The sequence below is a fragment of the Schistocerca americana genome, chromosome 2 (genome assembly GCF_021461395.2).
Source record: "Schistocerca americana isolate TAMUIC-IGC-003095 chromosome 2, iqSchAmer2.1, whole genome shotgun sequence".
In the NCBI taxonomy this organism is placed as follows: Eukaryota; Metazoa; Arthropoda; class Insecta; order Orthoptera; family Acrididae; genus Schistocerca; species Schistocerca americana.
In genome coordinates this window covers 372686597-372713655 of record NC_060120.1, presented here as the reverse complement: position 1 = coordinate 372713655, position 27059 = coordinate 372686597, and positions in this window count along the sequence as shown.

Below are 27059 nucleotides of genomic sequence, written 5' to 3'. Positions count from 1 at the left end.
TTATGTCTCCCACTACAATTTTTATCATTCCCACTTGCCCCCCCCCCTTACTAAATAAATTCTTCTCTGAAACCTCAAGGTGTTCTTCTATCAACCTACAGCTTCGTTTAATTGAATTGTGCCACAAATTTCTCAATTCCCACGATTGGAATCAGTGCATCTCTAATAGTCTGCCGATCTACTCATCTGATCTTCAACAGTCTTCTGTACTACCACATTTTAAAAGCAATTCTCTTCCAGACAGAGCTGTTAATCGTTAGTGTTTGACTTCCACGTAGGGACACACTTCAAACGAAATCGTAAAAGACTTTCTAACACTTTAAGATATATTATGTTTTGGCAACCGTCTCTTTTCAAGAAAATATTTAACTCTCCCATCTTCAGTAATTTTCTTGCTAAACTTTAAAACTTTTCTGTTACCTTCAGTGAGTCATTTCCTAATATGATTTTCTTCATGCTACGTCTTTTGAAGATTGTTCTAAACGGAACTACTGCGTCATCTTAAAATTTTCGTTTCTTCTCCGAGAAAAGTAATTCATTTGTAATATTTCCTCAATGTTTCCTTCGCCGTTTTTTCCATGTACAGACAGCATGATTGATGGGCTAAATTACTGCACCCCATCGCTTATTGTAGCTGCGTTGTAGATTCCCCAAAAGTTGTCAGTAATCTGAGGATCTATTCGAAAATACATAGGCTGTATTTGAGCGAGACTTCTCACAGCCTCTGAAATTGAAGTTTTTCCCAACGTATGGATTGTTTGAATTGTTATTGGAAATGTGGCCGTGTAAAATCATTCAATTCAGCCAACTGTCCTACAACCAGAGTATTGTCAAGGCAAGAAGAGCAGACAGGTAATTCTTTCCTCTTGAATGGCCAGGTGATAAAATACTGTGCGTTTCCATCAGTATCTTCCAGTCACTTTCCCGTAAGCTACTGCACAGGTGTTATCTTTTCCCTACCGAAACAAGTACTGATACACGAAAGGAAGAATGTTAGACTTTAACATCCAAATGAAGACGAAATCCTCACAGATGATGTTCAAAATCGGATATCCATGGGTAGCTATCCCTAAATTTCCCTTTAGCTTTATGGCTGGATGAGGCGTTAGTACCACGATTCTCACTAAATACTATCGGATGTGTTAACCATTGATCAACCTTCTTCGTTATGAATTCATACAAAAAGTCAAATTACTTTCAGATATGGAAACAGATAGAACTGAAATTACTTGTGAATAAGCTGTATGACCCACAAATATTCGTACATGAGATCTCTCAGATTTACAGTTGAAGAAACATCTTTCTGGGCAGCAGCATCGCCGTATGACTTCCTGTCTTCAATGCAGGCTTCTTTCGTTCTTCAATTATAGTTTTACCCTTTCCTGGGAAGTAAACAACAGAACTCCTTTTGCACGACAGGAAGTGCAGAACTTAATTTTTCTGACAGACGATATAGACTACATCTTCTTCATTACACAGTCTCCAACTTTCACTCATTGTTTCGATTGCTCTTTGGTTTCTGGCTTCTGTTTATGAAGCTACTCTCATACTTGGTAATAAATTCACTCCCGGTGTCAGATCAATTCGTAGGTAACCGCTGAAAAATTGCTAAGAAATTCGTTCTCATGTTTATTTTGCTCAGTGTTCAACAAATACAACACGCATGAAAAGCTTCCTAGTAATTGATTCCGTAAAATGTGCAGTACTTCGTTTTTGACGTGCAATATTCTAAGGCCATTTCATATACATAAACAGCCGATCATGAAACTCCATATTTATATTTTCATCAGTGATTACCCGTTTGGGACGTCATTAATTCGTGACTGAATTCCGGTATCCATTCGTATATGACAAAGTTAAAGGGCATATTCCTTTGAGTCTTTACCATACTTGGGTTAATCTCTGCTGGCGAAATATGGTTCAAAGCAGACTTATGAGAGCGTGGTGTTTTCGGTTACCCTTTTGAATAACACACACTCATTATTACTGCCATCCAAACACCTCTAGACAGACCTCTACCGTACTTTACATTAGATGTTCATTTAAAAGCATAAACAGAAGTTCTTTGATTTTAACTCTCAGTCTATGACAGACTGTGAAATATTGCTCTTACTCACGTAGGACCAAGTTAACGTGAGGGCAGTCTTGAAGGAATTACTGTGTCCCAATTCTTCTCTGAGGACTCAGCCAGATCAGCTGTTCTTTTGTTTAATCCATGCTAGGCGATCTCCTCGGTGAACTCCTCTAGTAATGAGATGTAGCAAGAAAGAATAGAATATTTGGTTAATGTGAAAATGAGCTTATCTCTCCAACATGTGGATAAAACGCACAAATTAGTTCCCTTAATACAAGCAACTTTTTGTAGCGTCATGCTCTGGAAAATTAGTATTTGCAGTTTATAAGAGAGTTACCATTCCTTCACTACCGAAAGAAATGTCTATAAACAAAGATAGATGGGAAAGTCACCTGCAGTCCAATGTTTTAATAATCTTAAGAATTATAATAATAACTATATGCTACGATATCGCGGTCGTTGTCACAGTCAACAAAATTCTTCTAGGTATGTGACCGCATGGTCAATTTGTAATTTAGCAAAAACACTGCGAGGAAGGTCATTTACAATAGTGGCCGAAATGTTGGACAATTTTCTGCATTGAAGTGCGGTCACATATCCAGAAGAACTTTATTGACTAGAATATTAATGTACTGAATGCTCTACTATTGGTCATTCACCACTGATTTAAAACGTAGCATTTTATTTCGTTTGTTTCAGGTAAGCCACCACGGATGAACGAGTCTCCGCTACGCGCAGACGTAGTGGTCGAATTGCTCTACAAATCTGGTAAATTCTCAACAACATTGATACACTACAAGCTGTTGCCAGTCCATCGGAACAATGTAATATATATTGAATTACAATGGCTGCAGGTGTAATAACAGTAATCAGGTATGAGTTTACCCGAAATGATACGCCCATCGTCGTGAGACAGTGTAGCACACGGGTGTCTGAAAGGATCAGAGTTAAAGAAATGCTAATCAAAATACTGGGGGCACATAAGAATTTCTTATTGCTGGTTTCGTGGATGCTGTAATGGAAGCAGGAAAGGTTAGGCTGTAAAATCCTTCCGACGAAATCATTCCAGTTGTAGCTCTACTCTGACTGGACAAGTATGGGAAAGAAATCAACAATCAATTTAATCGATCGAGAGCAAACCATAGACAACTAAAACCTAGTCCTTAGGTTTGAATTGGAACTATGTTGCTTCTGAATGCTAATCATTGTGTGAGCTTTGCTTTGTTTGCCATCGTGTTGCATTTCCAATGGCATAAATTTTCTGCCTCATCGGCGCAAAAAGTCGTAAAATCACCACTGTGTAACCGTTGAAGAAAACGTACATGGTGGTACGTCGTAGTTATAGCAATTTCATGACATATCCCAGAATTATTTGGCCATATGATAGGCACTCTTGAGCGACTTCATTACGAATCCATAGCCGAAGTTAACACTCATTCTCACACTGTTACCGATTTCCTTAAACAACTTATTATGCATATCCACAGGGTTTTAAGTGTACAGAAAGGATACAAGAGCGATAAAAATTCCAAAATACTTTCGTGCCGCAAAACTTCCTTCGTAAATCGGTAGAAGTGTCTGAAAATCGATTCAGTACGTTAAAGATTTCAAGCTATCCGCAGTTGTGCCAAACCTTCCCATATTTTAAGGCTGGTGTACATATGAAGTACCACAACAAACTTAAATGTTTACTGTACGAGTTCTTCGCCATTTATTATTTATTATTTGTAAACAAAATCACCATATACAGAGTGAGATACAGCACCATCTGAGTGGTTTACGTCTCTATCACGAAGCACCTGTGTGAGTTACGGGTGCCGAATACTGCGGATTCTACAAAATAATCTCACTTGAACTGACAAGAAGAAATCGAGGTTCGTGATAGCAACCAGTATGCCATTTGAAATCATCCATCTTTCACAATCCAACTAACGTTCTTCTCCTTAGAGTCCAGCAACCGGGTCACTTTTCAACATAACGGCAGCTAACTACAGTATAACGTGGATTCTACAGTAAAGTGGCACCTTTCACACACCAAATCCATTCTGCTTTTTAGTGTACGAAACTTCGTCCTAATCACCGAAAATTTTTGGGTCCTATTTCAATCACTTACATCATTCACTTCAAATCTATTATGGTTTTAAATAAACAATAAAATATAAAAGTGAATCACGGTTATTATTTTCGTGCCTAACATTGTAGTCCACGGTAAATAAATGCAGTATACATCTATAACTGACAGAATTTTTTTTTATTGAAGCTTATCAATCAGAAGTGTTTTATTCCTGTTGCAGCAGCTAGACAGGAGGTATTGCTCTGCAATTGTCCCCATTTTTATGTCTTTCCAAAACTGAACTACGACCTGTCGTTACAAATTAAAGAAATATGTAAATCATGATTAATTGACATGATGCCATCTCCTATTTATTCCCATTTCGCGGTGAGACACACCTAGAATTCCGTTTTAATGACCATGCAGTCTTTGCGAACCCTAAAGTTGCCACCGCCCTATTCCACTGCATTCCGAAGCCGCTTCCAGGTCACAAAGAAAGGCATTTTATGTTCGGTAATGACGACCGCCATTAAGCACTGTTTCCTGTCTGCCGATTTGCCCTTTATGTTACCTTCTATTTGCTACATCGTAGCGTATCTCGCATGTTGTGATAATTATGCTCAGGTTTTTATAAGAGACATGTGAAAAGAGTTTGCTCAGCCCCAGAGCTTAATGGATGGATCCATTAAGATATCGAATTTTTATTCAGACTAACGGTCCATTAGCCCGCAGAAAGGCCATTAAGTTTTGCCGCAAGCTCAAATAGATACCGTATACACGCTTTGTTGCTGACCTTTCAAACTGACTTTCTTATAATAAATCATTCGGTTTAAACCGTATTTTAGCTTTCGAGCTAGAAGAATCCACGTCGCATTAATTTTCGTTATTGAATTGCCTTGACTTGTGCTACCAAAGCTGTTGCGGACTGCTTCTGCACGTACAGTGTGTTTCTGAGGTCCTCGTGACATATACATCAGAGTCCTTTCTGTCGTACCTTTAAGTTTTTCTGTATTTGCTTACAACATTTTACTAACGCTGTAATTAGCCATAACTGTTATTGCAGTAATCAGGACTATAAAACATCGTCATATTTTTTATTACTAGTTCTGTTTCACACTATCTGATTAGATTGTCAGGACCCGATCTATTTCCTGCTGAATCTCGCAGTTTCTGTAGTTCAACAGTCGTCTAATATTCTCGCACGATTCGTTCTAAGTAGTTGTTCAGTTTAATGATGTTCAGTTTCACGGCTTATCCTCATACTGCAGACGATATAAACAATAATCCAGATTATCATTGAAGAGATGATGCACGAGACAATTTTATCCAGTGTGTGTGAATGGAGAAAATCAGTTATTCAATACTGATGAAAATCCGTGGTGGCAACTACATACTGTATAGCCACTTACTGCTATTGCAGAGGCTGTTTTTGTTGATTTCTATAGTGGTATTCTGTACTAGAGAAGAAACCAGGGTCATTTTGAAGTCTTATGACGATTTATATGTATGTGTGTCGAACGAAGAACCGAAAAAACACTGTGGTAAAGCCACAGGGAAACATTTAAAAAATTTTGCCTCCTCTGAGAGTTTTTGTTTTTCTTTTAACTATTCGTTGTCATTTCTCATGTCTTCACCTTCTAAGTAATTTTACAATTCTCTATTTTGCACAAAACGTCAGACAACTCTGTCAGTATAATGAACATACCACAAGGTATACATTGATGTTAGGCTGGTTCATGAGTTACTTTGAATTTACGTGATTGGAATTCTAGTTGTTCTTCCTTGAAAATCAATATTACAACTTTGCTTGAAATAGTAGAACTACTTCTTGTTTCTTGTAGGAATATCTGCCAAAAACTACCTGATTTTAGGGATCAGAATTTGCATGTCGCAAATCCAATGCAGCCTTATCTGTTGAGCTACACAAGGAACTGTGATTCCAAGAACGTTGTTATGAATTGTTTTGTTAACTTCTTCCTGTTGGTGACAGCTTGGAAGAGCAATTTCTCACCTGTGTTAATCTTTTCACCTCGGAGTTGCACTTGCAACTCACATTCTCAAATATTTGCTGGATGTATTCCAATCTCTGTCTCCCTCTACAGTTCTTTGCCCTTTACAGTTTCCTCTAGTACCATGGAAGTTATTCTCGATGTCGTAACAGATGTCCTATCGTCATGTACCGTCTTCTAGTCAGAGTTTCCCATAAATTCCTTTCCTCACTGATTCGGCGGAGAAGCTTCCTCATTCATTACCTTATCAATCCGCCTAATTCTAAACATTCTTCTGTAGCACCAAATCTCAAATGCTTCGATTCTCTTATATTCCGATTCTCCCACAGTCCATGTCTCGCTACCATACAGTACTGTGCATTCTCAGAAATTTCTTCCTCAAGTTAAGAACCATGATTGATATTAGTCGACGCTTCTTGGCCAAAAATGCCTTTTTCCAGTGCTTATCTGCTTTTTATGTCCTCCTTACTCTATCCGTTCACTGTTCTCATTTCTGATACTTCTCATTACTTTCGCCTTTCTTTTCAATTTACTCTTAATGCACATTCTGTACTCACTACATTGCTAATTCTGTTCAACAGATCCTGTAATTCTCCTTCACTTTCACTGTCAATAGCAATGTTATAAGCGCATTTTATCATTGATATTCTTTCACCCAGAGCTTTAATCCCACTCTTAAATCTTTACTTTAATTTAGTCGTTCCTTCTTTGACGTATATATTGAACAGCAGAGGTGAAAGAACACATCCCTGTCCTACACCTTTTTTAATCCGAGCACTTCGTTCTTGATATACCTCTCTTATTGTTTCCTCTTGGTTCTTGCACATACTGTACATTACCTGTCTTTCCCTACAGCTTACCCCTTTTTTCTTCTACTTTCGAGCATCTTGCACCACTTTACATAGTCGAGCGCTTTTTTCAGGTCGACAAAACCTATGAACGTGTCTTGATATTTCTTCAGTCTTGCTTCCACTATCAACCGTGTCGTCAGAACTGCCTCTCTGGTGCCTTTACCTTTCTTTAGGAAAGGATCAGATCGTCATCTAAACAGATCCTCAGTTTTTTCCCATTATTAGATATGTTATTCTTGTCAGTAACTTGGACGCTTGACCCGTTAATCTGATAGCGCAATAATTCTCGCGCTTGTCGTTTCTTGCAATCTCAAGAATTGTGTGGATGATGTTTCTCCGAAAGTCTGATGGAACATTGTACACTCCAAAGTGAACAGTCGTTTTGTTGTCACTTCCCCAAATGTTCATAGATATTCCGATGGAATATTAGTCATCCATTCTGCCTTATTTGATCTTAAGTCTTCAAGGGCACTTTTAAATTCTGATTCTAATATGGATGTCCTGTCTCTGCCCTATCGACTCCTGTTTCTTTCTCTATGTTATTCTTACAGTGTTTTCTTTAGTAATGAAAAGTTCTTTTTTTAAGGATAACCACCCAAGACATCACCGAATAAGAGCATACAAAATATATTAACTAACTGATTGGTCTCTGTCCACGATCTGCAATGATTCGAAGTGCAAACGTGGCTGTACTGAGTTGTTTTATGAATTTGAAATGAGTTTTTCCTGTTTAAATGCCCATCAATATGAACGTCTAAAAATTTTAATGCTTCCACCATCCTTACTATTACCTCACTATGTGTTACATTTACCATTGGTGTAGTACTTTTAGATGTGCAAAACTGACAAGGTAACGGTCCAATAAGACATGTTGAAACCTACCCTGAAATTTTTTACACTGTAAGAAGACAATGGAAGAAATGCACTGTCAAAGGTTTCGCTGCTAAGAGGCACTGCAAGTATTTAAAAAAGTTGCTGAAATTTGCCAAATTCGTAGCGCGCCAGGCAGCGGTAAGAATGTAAACCCCTACTGGAGCTGTAACAACTGCGCACGCGCAACTAGGCACACATGCACCCGAGGTCTGCGGTACATTTTTAAACAGGAAAAGGGAAAGAATCCGTTCGTAGTTTGTAAACTACGTTTCAGGTTACCGTTAGTTGATAGTTTCTCTGACACTACAGTACACAGTTACTGTTCTCTCGAATTAGCCACTCAAGTAAAATCTATTACAAATTATCAGTTGCTTTTTGCAGCATTTGAAATACCGACAATGCAGATAAAGCTTAATTAGTATTTATTGTACTTTCGTAAGGCATAATTGCTAATAGTGCCTTTTCTTTTTTTCCAGTTCCACACTAACGTGGAATCCAATTAACGTTCTCAACTTAGCAGTGATGAAATATGAAGAACGTGGTTTCCAGCCGATATCACCTACTTCTCCTGAGGACGTACACATTTGTTTGAAATTGTGGATACGTTAGAAAAAATAGGAAGTAACTGTGACGATTCCACGAATTGTGGTTCGGACGATGCCAGTAACAGTTCTGAAGAAGAATATCTTCCAAGCCTAAAGAAAGACACGTACTGCAACAGCTTTCAGCGACAAAGAAAAGGCAGTGAAATATTGGTTAAACAAAGAAGGGAAAAAACGCTTGAAGTTACACAGTGTGCAAAGGCGTTTTCGTTTCGTAAAATCGGAGCGTGAACTGTACTAATGGAAAACTGAATTACATGAAGTGAGAAATATGCGGCAAACGGAAACCCGAAACCATCTGGATGAAAAACTGTGAAAAATTTAGAACTGCTCGTGAGAGGCTATGCACCGTTACCGATGGAGATCTACGAGACGGGCCGCTCCGAATTGCATCTGACATGAACACTGCTAACTTCCAGGCTTCGTCGACCTGGCTTAAAGAACAGTAAGTTGCAAAATTAACAAGTTTACGTTACGTAAACGTGTAGAGCAGCTGCCGGTTGTGAGGGTACTGGTGTGTAGTATATGTAAGTGGTTGTTCTTTGGAGGGCGACAATGCCCAGTGGCGCAGAGAGTCGCAAGCAGAGGCAGTTGTTGAGAGGCTGTGGAAGGTGTAGGCTGCGTGAACCAAAGGCGGTTACGTAGTGAAGGATTTATCTCTATGTTTAATAGTAGTGGCATACACTTTGAATAATAATGTGTTTATGTTTGTGCAGTGTGATAAAGGAAATAAATTAAATTTTACCAGTTCTTAATGCGTCTCCATCAGTTAGTACCACACCATTGCATTTAATAATGAACGAAGTCTCGATATACACGGTCAACTACAACAAGAGGATTGTAACATAATAGTAATTAATTAACCCATATAATCTCCAAAGGAGAAGGGAGCTTATACAGTGATAGACAATGCTATAGAGAAATTCATAGCTGACGTAAAGACGAAACTTGCTGTTGTTCCCACAACTGCCATTCATAACTCTGATTAGTAAGGTTTCGTGGAACAACTGCGTGCACACAGCACTTTATCATTTCTGGGTGAAAGAAAGACGGAGTCCGTTGCCCAATCAATAAATGCAATGACACATTCATATATGATAATGCTAGTGATAAGTATGAGTGATTTACTGTTTCTGCAGCTCTATATCTCACTTCAGAAACCGCAAGGCGAATTACGACTAAAAATAAAAAATGTACTGTTTAGTTGCAAAAGTCTTGTAATCGACGTATCAATATCTGTAAAAAAACGGGAAAGAATATTTGTCAACATTTCGTTCGAAACGTATTCCTACCAGCTGCAGAAACTAGTTCATTGCTTTTGTTGGATTCTTGGTCTGGACATAGCGACGCCTCTGTTTTTGTGGAGGAAGACGAAAAATCTGTAGATGTAATGTGACTTCCACTTGGAACTACTAGTGCGATTCAACCTCTCGATAAGTAATTTTGTCGACAGTGGAAAGCATTTCTCAAGAAATTATCAGACAACATAATTTCCGATACCTCTCTCTCATTTCAGGTTTATCAGCGGAACAGTATTCTTAAGCTCCACTCATTTGTGCATTACCAGTTTTCTTCGCCACACTTTACGAATTTTATCAAGTATGCCTGATATGCAGTGCAATATGCAGACCAACGGTCGGGACCATTTCTGACTCCAACCCGGTTCTGTCTAAATAAAACTAGTGGTTACTGCGAAGTGCCTGCCCGCATCAATTTTTCCTTTGTCGAGTGTGCCTGGAGCAAGAAAAATTTTTGTTTTTGTCATTGAATAGACACTTCGCATTTTTGTGACGACTGCAGGGAATAGACAAAGAACTACTTCACTAATAGTCAAATGTACAGCACTCGCACATTATTATAAGAAATGGTGTACAGGAATTGTTATAAAATGTAGTAATGCAAGACACATTTCATTTCAACAAATTACATCCTCATTGATGAAAGTCGTTTGTGACATCAAACACTGTCATGAATTTATTTTCTCTGCTAGCGACTTTTATCAGAACTGCACGTGCAAGAATTCAACTGTCGGTATGAATCTATTCAAAAAATGTTTGTATAGTAGCCAGGTTTCCGCCGGAGCAAACAAGCTAGCAAGCTCGAGCAAAAGAGTATTCTGTCTGGTGTACCCAGTAGCCCTCTTGCAGGTCTGTCAACTGGAAGCCACTGCAGTTAGTTACGTGTCCCTAACCTACCCCAGTTACCTAATCGGAAAATTGAGACCTGCAGTTTAACGTGGAATCCGAACCACATGTGTCTTTCTTGGCCACTCTAACATCTGTGAGAAGCGAACGCTCGATTAAAAATCATAGTGAAAATGTTGTGGTCTGAACGGTATTTGATCCCACGATCTCTGGATCACAAAGCTCGTCTTTTGCCACAAGACAATTTCTGTTTTAGAACAGAAGAAATGACCATTAGATCTTCCACGCATAGTGTCAGCTCTCAAGATGATGCTCGACGTCGGTAATTAGTGTTCTGTTTATAAATTTCCCCTCAATGGTAATCAGAATCGAGGTAAAAATAGCAGCCAACATACAGGGAAAATTTAGGACCAGTGCTAAGGAGAGACCGCCACGGGTGTTACGCTTCCATACAAAGGGAGACAGTTAAATGGTTATTTCCCTGAGCCATTTTGCATACTCCGTCAAGAACAGTGCACTTGCTGTGCAAAATAATCCTCACTGAATAGAAAAGTTCAGCAGTGTGGCTCTGACAAGATAGAGTTGTAACCTGTATACGGAATACAAACTCCAAAAAGTAAAAACTAATAACAGCGTTCATGGGCAATGTCCGCTACCTCGTGTTCTCTTCCGTTCCCTCGAGTATAAACGATTCTACCCATACAGAAGCAAACTGTAGAGAATTTTCTGCAAATGCTCATTCGCACATGATCGCTTCCATTCACTCCACTGTAAACCAGGATTTAGGTGCTTAAAATCGGTGTCTGTGAACTCCGGATAATTCCGCTACGCGGCGCTGCGTGAGTGATTCGCCGAGTCGCCCGCTATGCGAGCAGGGTTGTACAAACCGCTGCTGTAAGCTGTTCTTCACGTGGTAAAAATGTGTAACTTCACAATTTTTTTTCCAAATACTTGCAGTGCCTCTTAGCAGCTAAAACTTTGGCAGTGCATTTCTTTCGTTGTCTTCTGCCTGTGTAAAAAATTTCAGGACAGGTTTCAACATATCTTATTGGACTATTCCCTTGTGAGTATATTGAGTCTTTATGAAAGTTGAGAGTGAGACCATTTGTTGAAAACAAATTGCAATACTAGTGTCATCTACTAAAGAACTTGTTCCGTTTGTTGTACATGTATTAAAAACAATAGTGGTCCTGCGACTGAGCCTTGTGGAACCACATCTGAAGCGAATTCCAAATACACCGTATTGTCGATCAAACGTAGAGTATAAAGAGCAGTCTGTTTTACGTCAAGCTACACATCTGGCTAGTAATACGATTTCATTTATCCTGTTTGAACCTTTTGTGTTTTCCGCGCCTCTTCTGAGTCAGATACTGTTAAAAGCCGCACGAGCAGCACTTGCGCCGCGCTTGGAATATGCTCGCGCCGTGTTCCCGTTCCCCCCGGGTACATTAGATACCCGGCTATTAGCGGACACAGCAGTGGGTGCACGTTAACGTAATCTGCGCTGAAGAGCAGCGGCAGCCGGCAGGGGCAGCCAGTGTAGCGAAAATGAGCCGGCTGCGAGGGAGCGCTGGGGCTGGGGGAGGGTTAACGCAGCGTTAAAAGGACTAATTAATGCCCGCCAGCCGCGACCCCCGCGAAGGTCGGCTGCACACCCTGCTGGCCATGCCCTCATTACCTGAATGTCAGCACGCCGTGCGCCTCTGTGAGCGCGTAATTGCTTTCAGCGTCGCGATCTGTACTTCCCCTCGCCCTGAAAAGCCAGTCAACAAGTGAGGGCGAAAACAGGACGGCGATAGGAGCAAGTATTTCGCAACTTGTCGAGGCTTCGTCCTCACTGGTAAGGTGATAACAGTGCTATATTACCAGCAGTGTTTAGGTTCACTCGCTCCCTGTATCGCTCGTCGTTGGTTTTGTGGTCGACAAAATACACTACTAGCCATTAAAATTGCTACTAGAAGAAGAAATGCAGATGATGGACGGGTATTCATTGGACAAATATATTATACTAGGACTGACATGTGATTACATTATCACGCAATTTGGGTGGATAGATCCTGAGAAATCAGTACCCAGAACAACTACCTCTGGCCGTAATAACGGCCTTGATACTATTGGGCACTGAGTCAAACAGAGCTTCCGTGGCGTGTACAGGTACAGCTCCCCATGCAGCTTCAACATGCTACCACAGTTCATCAAGAGTGGTGACTGGCGTATTGTGACGAGCTAGTTGCTCGGTCACCATTGACCAGACGTTTTCAATTGGTGAGAGATCTGGAGAATGTTCTGGCCAGAGCAGCAGTCGAACTTTTTCTGTATCCAGAAAGGCCCGTACAGGAACTGCAACGTGCGGTCGTGCACTATCCTGCTGAAATGTAGGGTTCCGCAGAGGTCGAATGAAGGGTAGAGCCACGGGTCGTAACACATCTGAAATGTAACATCCGCTGTTCAAAGTGCCGTCAATGCCAACAAGACGTGACCGAGACGTGTAGCCGGCCGGTGTGGCCATGCGGTTCTAGGCGCTCTAGTCCGGAGCCGCGCTGCTGCTACGGTCGCAGGTTCAAATCCTGCCTCGGGCATGGGTGTGTGTGATGTCCTTAGGTTAGTTAGGTTTAAGTAGTTCTAAGTTCTAGGGGACTGATGACCACAGCAGTTGAGTCCCATAGTGCTCAGAGCCATTTCAACCATTTGAGACGTGTAACCAATGGGACCCCATACCATCACACCGGGTGATACGTCAGTATGGCGATGACGAATACACGCTTCCAATGTACGTTCACCGCGATGTCGCCAAACACGGATGCGACCATCACAATGCTGTAAACAGAACCTGGATTCATCCGAAAATGAGCGTTTTGCCATTCGTGCACCCAGGTTCGTCGTTGAGTACACCATCGCAGGCGCTCCTGTCTGTGATGCAGCGTCAAGGGTAACCGCAGCCATGGTCTCCGAGCCGATAGTCCATGCTGCTGTAAACGTCGTCGAACTGTTTATGCAGATGGTTGTTGTCTTGCAAATGTCCCCATCTCTTGACTCAGGGATCGAGACGTGGCTGCACGATCCGTTACAGCCATGCGGATAAGTTGCCTGTCATCTCGACTGCTAGGAGCGAGGAGCAATGTCGCGATACGATAAACCGCAATCGCGATAGGCTACAATCCAACCTTTATCAAAGTCAGAAACGTGATGGTACGCATTTCTCCTCCTTACACTACGCTTCAAAACAACGTTTCACCAGGCAACGCCGGTCAGCTGCTGTTTTTGTATGAGAAATCGGTTGGAAACTTTCCTCATGTCAGCACGTTGTAGGTGTCGCCACTGGCGCCAACCTTGTGTGAATGGTCTGAAAAGCTAATCATTTGCATATCACAGCATCTTCTTCCTGTCGGTTAAATTTGCGTCTGTAGCACGTCATCTTCGTGGTGTAGCAATTTTAGTGGCCAGTGTGTATTAAGTTGCGCATAAGTGCTTAGCGTTTTTCCGTATGGTTAAGTAAACACAACAGGTACACGTAACAGAGCCTTTAAGACATCAATAATATATTCTTCTTCACTATTTACAACAGTCTGCCAGTGCTGGGCTAACTTCTCGATTCCGCGTCTGTAGAAACCACGAAGAACTCGGCGAGTGACGTTTGGAGCGAATTTTCATGCGGAAAGGATGTTCCTTTAAGGTTCTTCGATAGAGTGCTGGAAAGGTGAGAATCTGAGGGCGCTAGATCAGATGAATAATGCTGCTGCGGAATGACTCCCCAGTCCAGTTCCTCTATAGTGTTTTTCCTCAGTTTAGCAGACTGCAGCCGGATGCTGTCGTGGAATAGCATCACCTCACGTAGTCTTCCTGGTAGTTGTTATTGGGTTGTGTATGCAAGACGTCTCTGTTGTTGACAATAAATGTCAGCAGTGACGATCACACCTCGGGGAAGCAATTCGTAGCACATCGCACCGTTGCTGTTTCACCAGATTCATAACAATACCTTTTTTGGATGCGCGCAGGTCATTGTACGGGGAATTGTTGTTTTGTTTGGGCTCAACCATTGCTTTCTTAATTTGGCATTAAGACAGCATTTCTCGTCGCCAGTAACGATATGAGACAGGAATGGTCTGTGGTGTTCACGATCCAGTTAATGACCCGCTGAGTTTTCCAATTTTGGCTTAGAGCATTCGGTACCCATACACCCGAATTCTGAACGTTCTGGATTGCACCCAAATAAAACACGATGGCGAAATGATCACAGTTCGTCACATTTGGTTAGTTATCAAGTATCTATGTGAATTGATGCCTTCAAACGATCTTCTTCAAACCCTGAACATCGTCCTGAACGTCGAGCATCACTAGTACTGAAACTGCCCCCCTTAAAACTAAAAAACTATTTCCTTGCGTGGTGTGTCCAAAGGCATTATCTCCATACACGGCACAAATGTTCTGGTTGCCTCGGCTGTTCCCACCCCTCTATTGAACTCAAACAGAAAAATATGTCGGAAATGTTGCGTGCGATTTCTCCAATTGGCACTCCATTCAGATACTGAGATGAATCTGTCGCACAATGGATTACCCAATTAGAAAATAATAGCCCCTCGTACATGAGTCCTTGGCGTTAATTCACGATCAATAATTGGAGGTCAACTATTGACTGGATTGGAAATCTTGTCCAAATTAATGGCACTTTTATTTTCTGTTCGTGAGCACATACATAAAAGGGAAAAATCTACCAGTTAATATCAGTAATAAGCCTACAAGAAAACCCTAAGGAAAGACCAATTTTGAACGTGGAAACAGTTTAACTGAGTACTTCATCAGGTTCTCAGCGCCTTCACGGAGAATCTCAACTGGTCTTGTCCAAAATGCATAATCACAGTTGTCAGCACAATCATTACTTCAGTCAGACCAGGCAAAAAGGTGCAGACTCATCATTCAAATATCTAAATCACTCGATCATGGATGAGTCGACTGCGAGACAGAAATTGAATAGTGTTGTCTAACATTTAGTATGAAATGAAATGAAATCGCTTAACTATAATTCTTCCATGACAACCAACACTGCAAGATCTTCTCAACAGAGCCGACGACTCAAGGTGGCAAGACCTGCGTCTGGTGCAGACTGTCTGGGGCAGCAACTCGTCAGTGATGGTATGATAAGCTGATTCTCAAAACAGCGGGATGCAGCTCTCATCTGCGTCAGACTGCCTCCACACTTCTTCACAGAGAGATGAGACAGGGTATCCTCTTCCGTATCCTTAGCCTGAGTGCTCTCAAAATTCTACATTTCCTCTCAGCTTCACTCAGAATCGGCTCAAATGTGGTTCTGTCAATGTGAATGGCTCGGCGAGTGATTAACAAATAAGATTGCTGTCAACTGTGCTTCAACTTTGTAAGTAGGCTGTTTAGGTCTTTATGGTGGTAACGCCACGTAGCGCTCTGCATGAAAATCACTGACTGTGCTGTGTGCAGTCTGTGGCTGGTTGGCATTGATGAATTATTTGCTGTTGTAGTGTTGGGCAGTTGGGTGTGAAAAGCGCGTAGCCTTGGGCAGTTGGAGGTGAGCCGCCAGCAGTGGTGGATGTGGAGAGAGAGATGCCAAAGTTTTGAGAGGTTACTATAAGCGGACGATCTGGACGTGTGTCCGCCATAAAAAGGAAATTTGTGAATATGGATGTCATGAATTGACAGATATATATATGATGATTTTTGAATACTATTAAAGTAAATACATTGTTTGTTCTCTATCAAGATCTTTCATTTGCTAACTATGCCTATCACTAGTTAGTGCCTTCAGTAGTTAGAATCTTTTATTTAGCTGGCAGTATTCGCGCTCGCTGTATTGCAGTAGTTCGAGTAATGAAGATTTTTGTGAGGTAAGTGATTCATGAAAGGTATAGGTTATTGTTAGTCAGAGCCATTCTTTTGTAGGGATTATTGAAAGTCAGAGTGCGTTGCGCTAAAAAATATTGTGTGTCAGTTTAGTGATGATCAGAATAAGTAAAGAGAGAACTGTCTGAGTACGTTCAGTTTTACTCAGCTGTCTTTGTATCAAATAACGTAGAAGTTTAGTAGCACAGTCATTGATAATTTTTCTAAGGGGACGTTTCAGCTTCCCACCTACATGATATCTTTCTTGTTGTTCAATGTGCACCCTTCCCGCAAGGAAATGTTCAGAGCTGGAGTTTCAAACTTCCAGCTAGCTAATATTATGTTAAGTTAACCAATGAGCTGCCTTCCAACGTTGTGAGTAAGAGAAATTTGCAGCCGACTTGGAGCAGGGTCTAAATGTCGTCAAACATCCCCCACAAGTAGGAGAGAAAAAGAAATCTTTAGCAATGTCGCTTAACTTATCACGTGAAGGCAATGAGATGTCTTCCTCTTTGCCAGCGCGGCTCCCCTCTGTTTTCTCGGAAGGCATGTCTGCGAAAACATAGCACCAGGAGGTCCTTTGACCAGAGGCTCAGACGCGTAAAATAACTTGTTTTGCATTAGCTCGAATGCATGTCATTCTCTCTCAGATTGAGCTTTTTATGAGTCCCAGACCGTACACTGTGGGGTATGCAGTTCTGAAGAATTTTACATGCGAACACACGGCTGGCGCTGCAGCGGACAGTACCCCATCTTCGGCGCAGCTTACCTGTCACCGAGCTGTTGTGTCAGTTCCCCCCTGCACGTAGCGCTCCCTCCTTCAGAATTCTCCTTTATTTTCGGAGGACCTTCCTGCCACCCGTTACTGACTTTCTCTTCCTGCTTGAGTGGCTCACCCATAACTGTGGCATCATATGACTCATTAAATAGTGAACATGCAACTACATACACAGAATATAAAAGGAATTGAACTGCATGTTTATGGCTCGATCTTTGAAAACATTGATACCCTTCATGCTATCAACACAGATATCTGTCAAACAGTACTATCGTGAGACGGACTTTTGATAAATTGGTGTAATAGCCTGAAACATATCATTCGAGATCTGACTGATGTTTCGCTGAAATTGAAAATTTCAAATCAAATTATTCTTACAATTTCTACACTCCATAATTTAAACTTGCAGTCCTTCAGATCTGCGTAATTACTGTCTACGACTGTAGTAAACTCTTCATTATACTCAAAATGTTTTCCAGCTTTCGATGCGGCATACGGAGTCTGAGGGTGCTAAACCTGGTGATTAGTGCGAAAATCTCGACAATTCGTACCTCAAATATCTCAACCACGTCTTTCCCATCAGAAGCAACCCGACCTTTCTACCTTCTGCAATCCAGTCGTCTCCTCGTGTATTTTTCCAACCAGTTAGTGCACCAGACGCGCATAATACCACCAGTTATCACTTTACCCCTTATACGAGTAATAAAGTCGAGTAATAAAGTACAATCGCTTTGCAGCTCACAAATTTTACTCTAAACACTTTTTGTAGATGAAGTAGATTTTCACTGACTTTCGCGGACAGCATCATTTTTTTATTTTTTTTTTCCTTTTTCTTTTTTTAGATGTCACTGAGCTCGTAATCTACATATCATCCACAGCTTCAGATAAACGCCCAAATTGGCGCAATGGCCCGATACAGTACTGTGGTGTGAGAATTTCATTTGCACCATGACTGGAACATTATCTATAAGCAAAAAAACATTATTTTTGTAACTTAATTTTTTGGAGGTGATAGTTTAACCTTATTGTTACCCACCAGGATAGCCGAGAGCGCTAATGCGCTGCTTCCTGGACTCGGGTAGGCGCACGGACCCCAGATCGAATCCGTCTGGCGGATTAACGACGAAGGCCGGTATGCCGGCCAGCCTGGATGTGGTCTTTAGGCGGTTTTACACATCCCACTTGGTGAATACCGGGCTGGTCCCCACGCTCCGCCTCAGTTACACAACTCGCAGACATTTGAAAACGTGCGCACAATTCCATGGCTTACACTAGATGCAGGCAGCTGGGATACACTAATTCTGTCCCGGAGGGTTCGGGTTCGCGGCACGAAGGGCATCAGGCCACCCTCTGCAACTAACACTGTCAAATCAATAGTAATGCGGCCGACCCCGCGTGACGCGGGATCAAGGCCCCAAGAAAGCTTAACCTTATTGTTACCCCTCGTCAGCACTAGAACTCTAATCATTGGCCATTCAGTTGTAAAGGCTTGCACCTTTAAAGCGACCGTTGAGTATGTGCTATATTACGACGACACTGCCGCCTCTCTCATGATATGACACATTGATTGATAACTGAAGGAAGCATATAATGTTAGGTACTATCGCGAACAGATTTTGTTAGGAAAACCACGATCAGAACTGTTTATTGCCAGAAGTTTGATTTATAGTAAACATATTTAAATATACATAATTAATTCATATTCCGTGTGCCTCTGTACAACTCTTAAAGGAATAATCACATACCAAGCAGGTTTGTAACTTTAACCGAACTGCGTCAGTGTGCTCATATCCTCTATCAGAGCAGGCAGCTCTCACGACACATCTCTTCCTGCCGACTACAAACTGTCAACTGCTACTAAGCCTTAGGGCCAAGCGTCAACAATCAGACTTCACACAAAACATCGTCAGCGGGCAGCTATAACTTCAAAATCCTATCTCAACGAATCCAGAGGTAGCTGCAATATAGTCACTGCGATTAAGGTACTCTCAAAAGTTATAAGTAACAGCAAATACCTCGACATGTCATGATACAGGATCCTCACACACTGAAAGATCGTCAACCACCTTCTCACTTTCTCATTTCCAACCTTCCAGTTACTGTGTTTTGGATCTATGGATAATAACAATATATTCCACTGGCAGAAAAGATTTTTGTGTTTCCCTGATGCGTCTACGAGGGGAATTCAAAAAGTAAAGTAACTCATTTTTTTCTTCGCCAATTTTGGTTGAAGCAATGCAGAATTTGCTGTGGGACATCGTGAAATACTCTTGCTACAGCTCCTGTAGTTTCATCAAGATCCGATAGGTGGCAGTGCTATATATAGCGTCGGTAATGGAGGTGCTTTCTAAGCAGAGAGCTATCATATACTTTTTTTTGGCAGGAAACCAGAGCATAGCAGATATTCAGAGGAGCTAGCAGAATGTCTACGGAGACCTGGAAGTGAACAAAAGCAAGGTGAGTCGTTGGGTGAGGAGTGTGTCATCATCGCAACGAGGTCCTGCAAACCTGTTCGATCTCCCGTGTACTGGTCGACCTCATATAGATGTCACTCCTGGTTTGTTGGAGCATGCAGACACTCTTATCCGAGGTGATCGACGGATCACAGTCAAACACCCCACTGTTCAACTAGAGGTCTCTGTTGGTAGTGCTGACACGTTAGTCCATCACTTGAGTATTCATACATGTCTACCGAGCGAGGTGGCGCAGTGGTTAGCACACTGGACTCGTATTCGGGAGGACGACGGTTCAAACCCGAGTCCAGCCATCCTGATTTAGCTTTTCCGTGATTTCTCTAAATCGCTTCAAACAAATGCCGGGACGGTTCCTTCGAAAGGTCACGGCCGATTTCCTTCCCCATCCTCCCCAAACGATGACTTCGCTGTTTGGTGCCGTCCCCCAAATCAATCAATCAACCATACACATGTGCTTGCTGGTTTCTTCGCTGCCTGACAGAAGGCCATAAAGAGCAATGATCTACCATCTGTGCGTAATTACTAACGCGTTACGAAGCTGATGGTAGAAATTTTTGGTCGAACACCGTCACGGGCAATGAAACATGGGTTCACCACATCTAACCGGAAACAAAACAACAATCCATGGATTGGCGCCACGTCACCTCTCCTCCGAAGAAAAAGTTCAAACCCGCACCGCAGCCGGTAAAGTCGTGGGAACAGTGTTATGGAACTCTGAAGGAGTCATTCTGTTTGACGTCCTCCCTCTTGGTGCAAAGGTCAACTCCAAAGTGTAGTGTGCTACCGTCAGGAAAGTGAACCAACGACTTTAGCGTGTTTGTCACCACCAAAATGAGACTGAACTTCTCATTCTCCATGACAACGTAAGGCCTCACACAATTCTGTATACCTGAGAGGAGCTCACAAAATTTCATTGCAGTGTTCTTCTTCATTCACCCTACTTCTGGCACCTTCGGTCTTCAAGGTGTTTGGCCCAATGAAGGACTCTCTCCGCGTAAAGCAGTACGTGGATGATGGGGAGGTTACTGACGCAGCAGAACGTTGGCTCCGATGTCGATTAGTAGAGTGGTACCATGCGGGCATACAGGCCTTCCCGGTAAGGTGGCGTAAGGCAGTCGCGTTATTTGGAGAAAAATATGATTTTCTAGCCAAAAGAATGAGGAATAATGTGGTGTATTGAAATCCCGAATAGAACCAATCCGTTTTCAGAAAAAATTTGTGCATTACTTATTGAACGCCCCTCGTACACCGAGCGAGGTGGTGTAGTGGTTAGACACTGGACTCGCATTCGGGAAGACGACGGTTCAATCCCGCGTCCGGCCATCCTAATTTAGGTTTTCCGTGATTTCCCTAAATCGCTCCAGGCAAATGCTGGGATGGTTCCTATCAAAGGGCACGGCCGACTTCCTTCCCCGTCCTTCCCTCATCCGATGAGACCGATGACCTCGCTGTCTGGTCTCCTTCCCCAAACAACTCAAGCCCAACCCAACCCAAGACCCTCGCACAACACTGGAAGGAATATTTTCTCTCAGCTGGCCTGTGTGGCCGAGCGGTTCTAGGCGCTTCAGTCCGGAACCACGCTGCTGCTACGGTCGCAAGTTCGAATCCTGCCTCGGGCATGGATGCATGTGATGTCCTTAGGTTAGTTGGGTTTTAGTTCTAAGTATAGAGGACTGATGATCTCAGATGTTAAGTCCCATAGTGCTTTGAGCCACAAATGTGTGTGTGAAATCTTATGGGACTTAACAGCTAAGGTCATCATTCCCTAAGCTTACACACTACTTAACCTAAATTATCCTAAGGACAGACACACACACTCATGCCCGAGGGAGGACTCGAAGCTCCGCCGGGCCAGTGCTTTGAGCCATTTGAACCTATTTCCTCGCAATATTCATGTAGTATCACACCTTCCAGGATCTAACATTTCTTACTTAAAAAAATGACATTTTACATTTCATTCGAGCCAGTACAGCACAGAACTGTGGTTGAGATTTTCACTTACGAATACTCTGCCATATATATTGTAATTATGTGTAAGGTATACAAGTTTGAATTGCACATCAAGAATTAAATATAGCTATAGCTGTCGATACAGATATGAGATAAATACTTCTGAGTGTAAACACCTCAAGACTAGAGTTTGGGTGAAATCCAACCCTTCACGTGCAACATATGCGAAAATCGCTGATAAACTGTTATTGTTGCAGGCTAATACAAAGTCTAGCAAAGATTTGCCAATCACTTGGATGCTAAGACAGTGGTATGCGGTTGCAGCAACTTCACTGTAACGCAACAGCTTACATTATTGGAGTTACTTGTAGTATGGAGGTAGGAAATTCAAGACAGATTTAGATCCTCTTCCCTGCGGAATATGACTGTTACCACCTGAGTGCTACTGAGTTTTAGGTGAAAATAAATTAGAACAACAATTGGAGATCGTTGTTAGTATATGATCACTTACCAGTCCTCCTAATTATGTGTTCCTTTTTTGTTAAGATTATGGAGATAACACTTAATGATGTGAGTGAGGAAACGTGAATATATTATGCAGACTGAAATTTTGTAGTATACCTTTACGTTACATGTGACGGAGAGAAACTGTGAACCACTACTAGCCACTAGAAATACTTGGATGTGTTGCTAGATAGTTCTGTGCATGTCGCTAAGACCGAGCACAACTCTACATTCAAAGTCGCACGTTCATCAGCAATGAGTTTTTCGTACGAGAGGAGCTACGCAGAGCCGGCTGCAGGGATCTCCTGGATAACTAATTAAATGCTTCAGAGAGAGTGTGCCATAATTACTGGCGTCCTCCTAAACCTCTTTGTGCCGTAAGCCTCGCTTAATGGACTCGATGCCTCTTTAATTAAACATGCCTCTCTCTCTTGCTGCCTCTATTTCGAACCTCAGGTAGCGTGCAACGCACTGTCTCAAATATTTCGTTTGCACTTCATTGTAAACGTAGGGAGAACATATTCTCAACGATGTTTTCCATATGGACAGAGAAAATCTGAAGACTAGGAGCACATTGAGGAACACGCAGTACTTGCATGTAAGGGTAGAAACAACAATATTGACCCACGACGATGCTGGACAGCTTGTTAGAAATTATTCATGTACCGACTGTTCTGGCGCAATGATTAAGATGTTCAGCAACAGCATTTAACGGCCTCATATTGTAATTATTTATACAGCAATAATATATACAACAGATGTATAACCAACAGAGCTATTGGCTCAAATGGCTCTGAGCACTATGGGACTTAACTTCCGAGGTCATCAGTCCCCCAGAACTTAGAACTACTTAAACCTAACTAACCTAAGGACATTACACACATCCACGCCCGAGGCAGGATTCGAACCTGCGACCGTAGACTGTAGTACCTAGAACCGCTCGGCCACACCGGCCGGAAACAGAGCTATGCAGGACCCGCTGTAGCTCTACAATTCTGTGATAAATATAAACACAGTGATTAAGAATATAGATGTCCGCCCTCGGTAGCTGAGTGGTCAATACGGCAGAATGTCAATCCTAAGGGCCCGGGTTCGATTCTCGGCTGGATTGGAGATCTTCTCCGCTCAGGGACTTGGTGTTGCGTTGTCCTAATCATCATCATTTCATTGCCATCGACGCGCAAGTCAACGAACTGGCGTCAAATGGTCTACCTGACGGGAGACACTAGTCACACGACATTTACATTTTAGAATATAGATTGTGATTAAATTGGAACAACGCTCAAATATCCGTCCGCCATTCTGATATTTTGGTTTTCCCAAAGACACGTCAAATGAATTCCAAGACGTCTGTTTCAACAACGCCCCACCAGATTACTCTCCACACTCATGTAGAACTAAATTTCGACTTTTCTAACATGGTCGGTGTTTACGCAGTTTCTTATTGCAACACCGACATTGGGCTGTTGATGACAGAAAAAATGCTGCCTGGTCGGACGAATATCGTTTCAAATTGTGTCGAGCGGATGGATGTGAACAGGTATGGAGACAACTTCATGACTCCAAGGACCCTGCATGTCAGCAGGAGACTGTTCAAGCTGGTGTAGGCTCTGTAATGGTTGTGGTGAGTAATCTGGTGTGACGTTAAATGCACGCAAGCTCTCGATATCTCACGACAAAGTTAAGACCTTTAGAGGGTACCTCTCCCGCGCGCCCTGCGCAGAACCGAGCGTTCGCGGAGTATGGCGGACAAGCCGACTAGTGTCACAGGCTCATTGCAAGGCCCGTATATCTCGTGGGCCCGGTTCGGCCGGAGCTGCTGTGAGCTGCCCAGCTAATTTTCCGTCCACAATGCATTTCAGTCCTCTCTGATTGGTGCCAGAGGCCGCAATCGTGGATATATAAGTGGAAAACCGTGCAGCCCCGGCGGCGTTCCCGTCGTCCAGATTTTCATCTTTCTGTCTACAACCATCCCACCCCTCTGACTACCAAAGTAAAATATTTGGGTCTAACTCTCGACAGGACGCTACCGTGGAATGCACATTTGCTTACCGTCCAACACCAAACCAACTAAAACTATTAAATTACTAACTGGCAGCACTTATGATCTACATCCCTCTACCATTGTCCTGACCTATAAATCCCTCATCCGCCCCATCCTAGCCCACGGTAACGGTGCTTGGATCTCCGCCTCGCCCTTTGAAATCGTGGAAAGATACGCAGTCTGCCTCGCCTTTCGCATCCGCCGGCCTTCCCCGACTCGCATCCTGTTCCAACTCACCCACTTTACAAACCTTCTTCTCTTCCTAGAGCACCTTCGAATCTAGTACATCAACCCCATCAGTCCCAGTAACCGATTTTCTACCCGCTAATCACCAATCCAGGTACTCCGCTGCGTCACTACATCCGTATTCGACCCTCTGTGCACCTCCATGCGTTATCCATCCTCTGCCGCTGGAAATTCAACCAGCTCTCACCCGCCAACGATGAAATCCGTCCTGAGATCCCTCTTTCCCACCTAATCACGACGCCCCGCTTCTCACCACCCTCCAATTTTCTCCTTCACCATTCATCTAATTTGCTGTCTTCTAATCGCTACCTGTGGCACTGCAGGGCCTCATAGTCTACTTTTCGTCGCATCTCCATCATCACAGATTCCTTGACTTGCGCCATAGGGTGGTGGGGTTTCGGGTTCCGCTGAATAGGTCAGGAGTTCACTACACGCAACAAGCGGCTACGCTACACGAGTAGCGGAGGATGTGTGGCGTGGACTGGACGGTTTTTTTAGGTTAGAAGGCCTCGGGGAAGTACGGAGTGGGCTGCAATCTCAAAGGGTGCATGGCAAATACAGGACGTGCTTGGATCAAGGAACAGTCGGAATTTTAGTTGTAAATTGTTGTAGTTGTGCTGGGAAAGTCTCTGAGCTTCAAGCGCTAATAGAAAGCACAGAAGCTGAAATCGTTATAGGTACAGAAAGCTGGCTAAAGCCTGAAATAAGTTCTGCAGAAATTTTTACGCAGTCTCAGACGGTGTTCAGGAAAGATAGATTAGGCAGAATTGGTGGTGGAGTGTTTGTGTCTATCAGTAGTGGTTTATCTTGTAGTGAAGTCGAAGTAGATACTCCGTGCGAATTGGTATGGGTGGAGGTTATACTTAACAGCCGAACTAAGTTAATAATTGGCTCCTTCTACCGACCCCCAGGCTCCGATGATATAGTTGCTGAACAGTTCAGAGAAAATTTGAGTCTCGTAACAAATAAATACCCCACTCATACGGTTATAGTTGGTGGGGACTTCAACCTTCCCTCGATATGTTGGCAAAAATACTTGTTCAAAACCGGTGGTAGGCAGAAAACATCTTCCGAGATTGTCCTAAATGCTTTCTCCGAAAATTATTTCGAGCAGTTAGTCCACGAACCCACGCGAATTGTAAATGGTTGCGAAAACACACTTGACCTCTTACCACAAACAATCCAGAGCTAATAGAGAGCATCATGACTGATACAGGGGTTAGTGATCACAAGGTCGTTGTAGCTAGGCTAAATACCGTTTCTTCTAAATCCACCAGAAGCAAACGCAAAATAATTTTATTTAAAAAAGCGGATAAAGTGTCACTAGGAGCCTTCCTAAGAGACAATCTCCATTCCTTCCGAACTCACTATGCAAATTTAGACTGGATGTGGCTCAAATTCAAAGATGTAGTAGAAACAGCAATTGAGAGATTCATACCTCATAAACTGGTAAGAGATGGAACTGATCCCCCGTGGTACACAAAACAGGTCCGACGCTGTTGCAGAGGCAACGGAAAAAGCATGCGAAGTTCAGAAGAACGCGAAATCCCGAAGATTGACTAAAATTTACAGACGCGCGAAATTTGGCTCGGACTTCAATGCGAGATGCCTTTGATAGGTTCCACAACGAAACGTTGTCTCGAAATTTGGTAGAAAATCCGAAGAAATTCTGGTCGTATGTAAAGTACACAAGCGGCAAGACGCAGTCAATACCTTCGTTGCGCAGTGCCGATGGTACTGTTACCGACGAGTGTGCCGCTAAAGCGGAGTTATTGAACGCAGTTTTCCGAAATTCCTTCACCAGGGAAGACGAATGGAATATTCCAGAATTTGAAACACGAACAGCTGCTATCATGAGTTTCTTAGAAGTAGATACCTTAGGGGTTGTTCCCACGCCCGGGTTCCCGGGTTCGATTCCCGGCGGGGTCAGGGATTTTCTCTGCCTCGTGATGACTGGGTGTTGTGTGATGTCCTTAGGTTAGTTAGGTTTAAGTATTTCTAAGTTCTAGGGCACTGATGACCATAGATGTTTAGTCCCATAGTGCTCGGAGCCATTTGAACCTTAGGGGTTGCGAAGCAACTCAAATCGCTTGATACGGTCAAGTCTTCAGGTCCAGATTGTATACCGATTAGGTTCCTTTCAGATTACGCTGATACAATAGCTCCCTACTTAGCAATCATAAACAACCGCTCGCTCACCGATAGTTCTGTACCTACAGATTGGAAAATTGCTCAGGCCGCACCAGTGTTTAAGAAGGGTAGTAGGAGTAATCCATCGAACTACAGATCTATATCATTGACGTCGGGTTGCAGTAGGGTTTTGGAGCATATACTGTATTCAAACATTATGAATCATCTCTTGATACGTAATCAGCATGGTTTCAGAAAACATCGTTCTTGTGCAACGCAGCTAGCTCTTTATTCGCACGAAGTAATGGTCGCTATCGACGGGGGATCTCAGGTTGATTCCGTATTTCTAGACTTCCGGAAAGCTTTTGACACCGTTCCTCACAAGCGACTTCTAATCAAGCTGCGGGCCTATGGGGTATCGTCTCAGTTGTGCGACTGGATTCGTGATTTCCTGTCAGGAAGGTCGCAGTTCGTAGT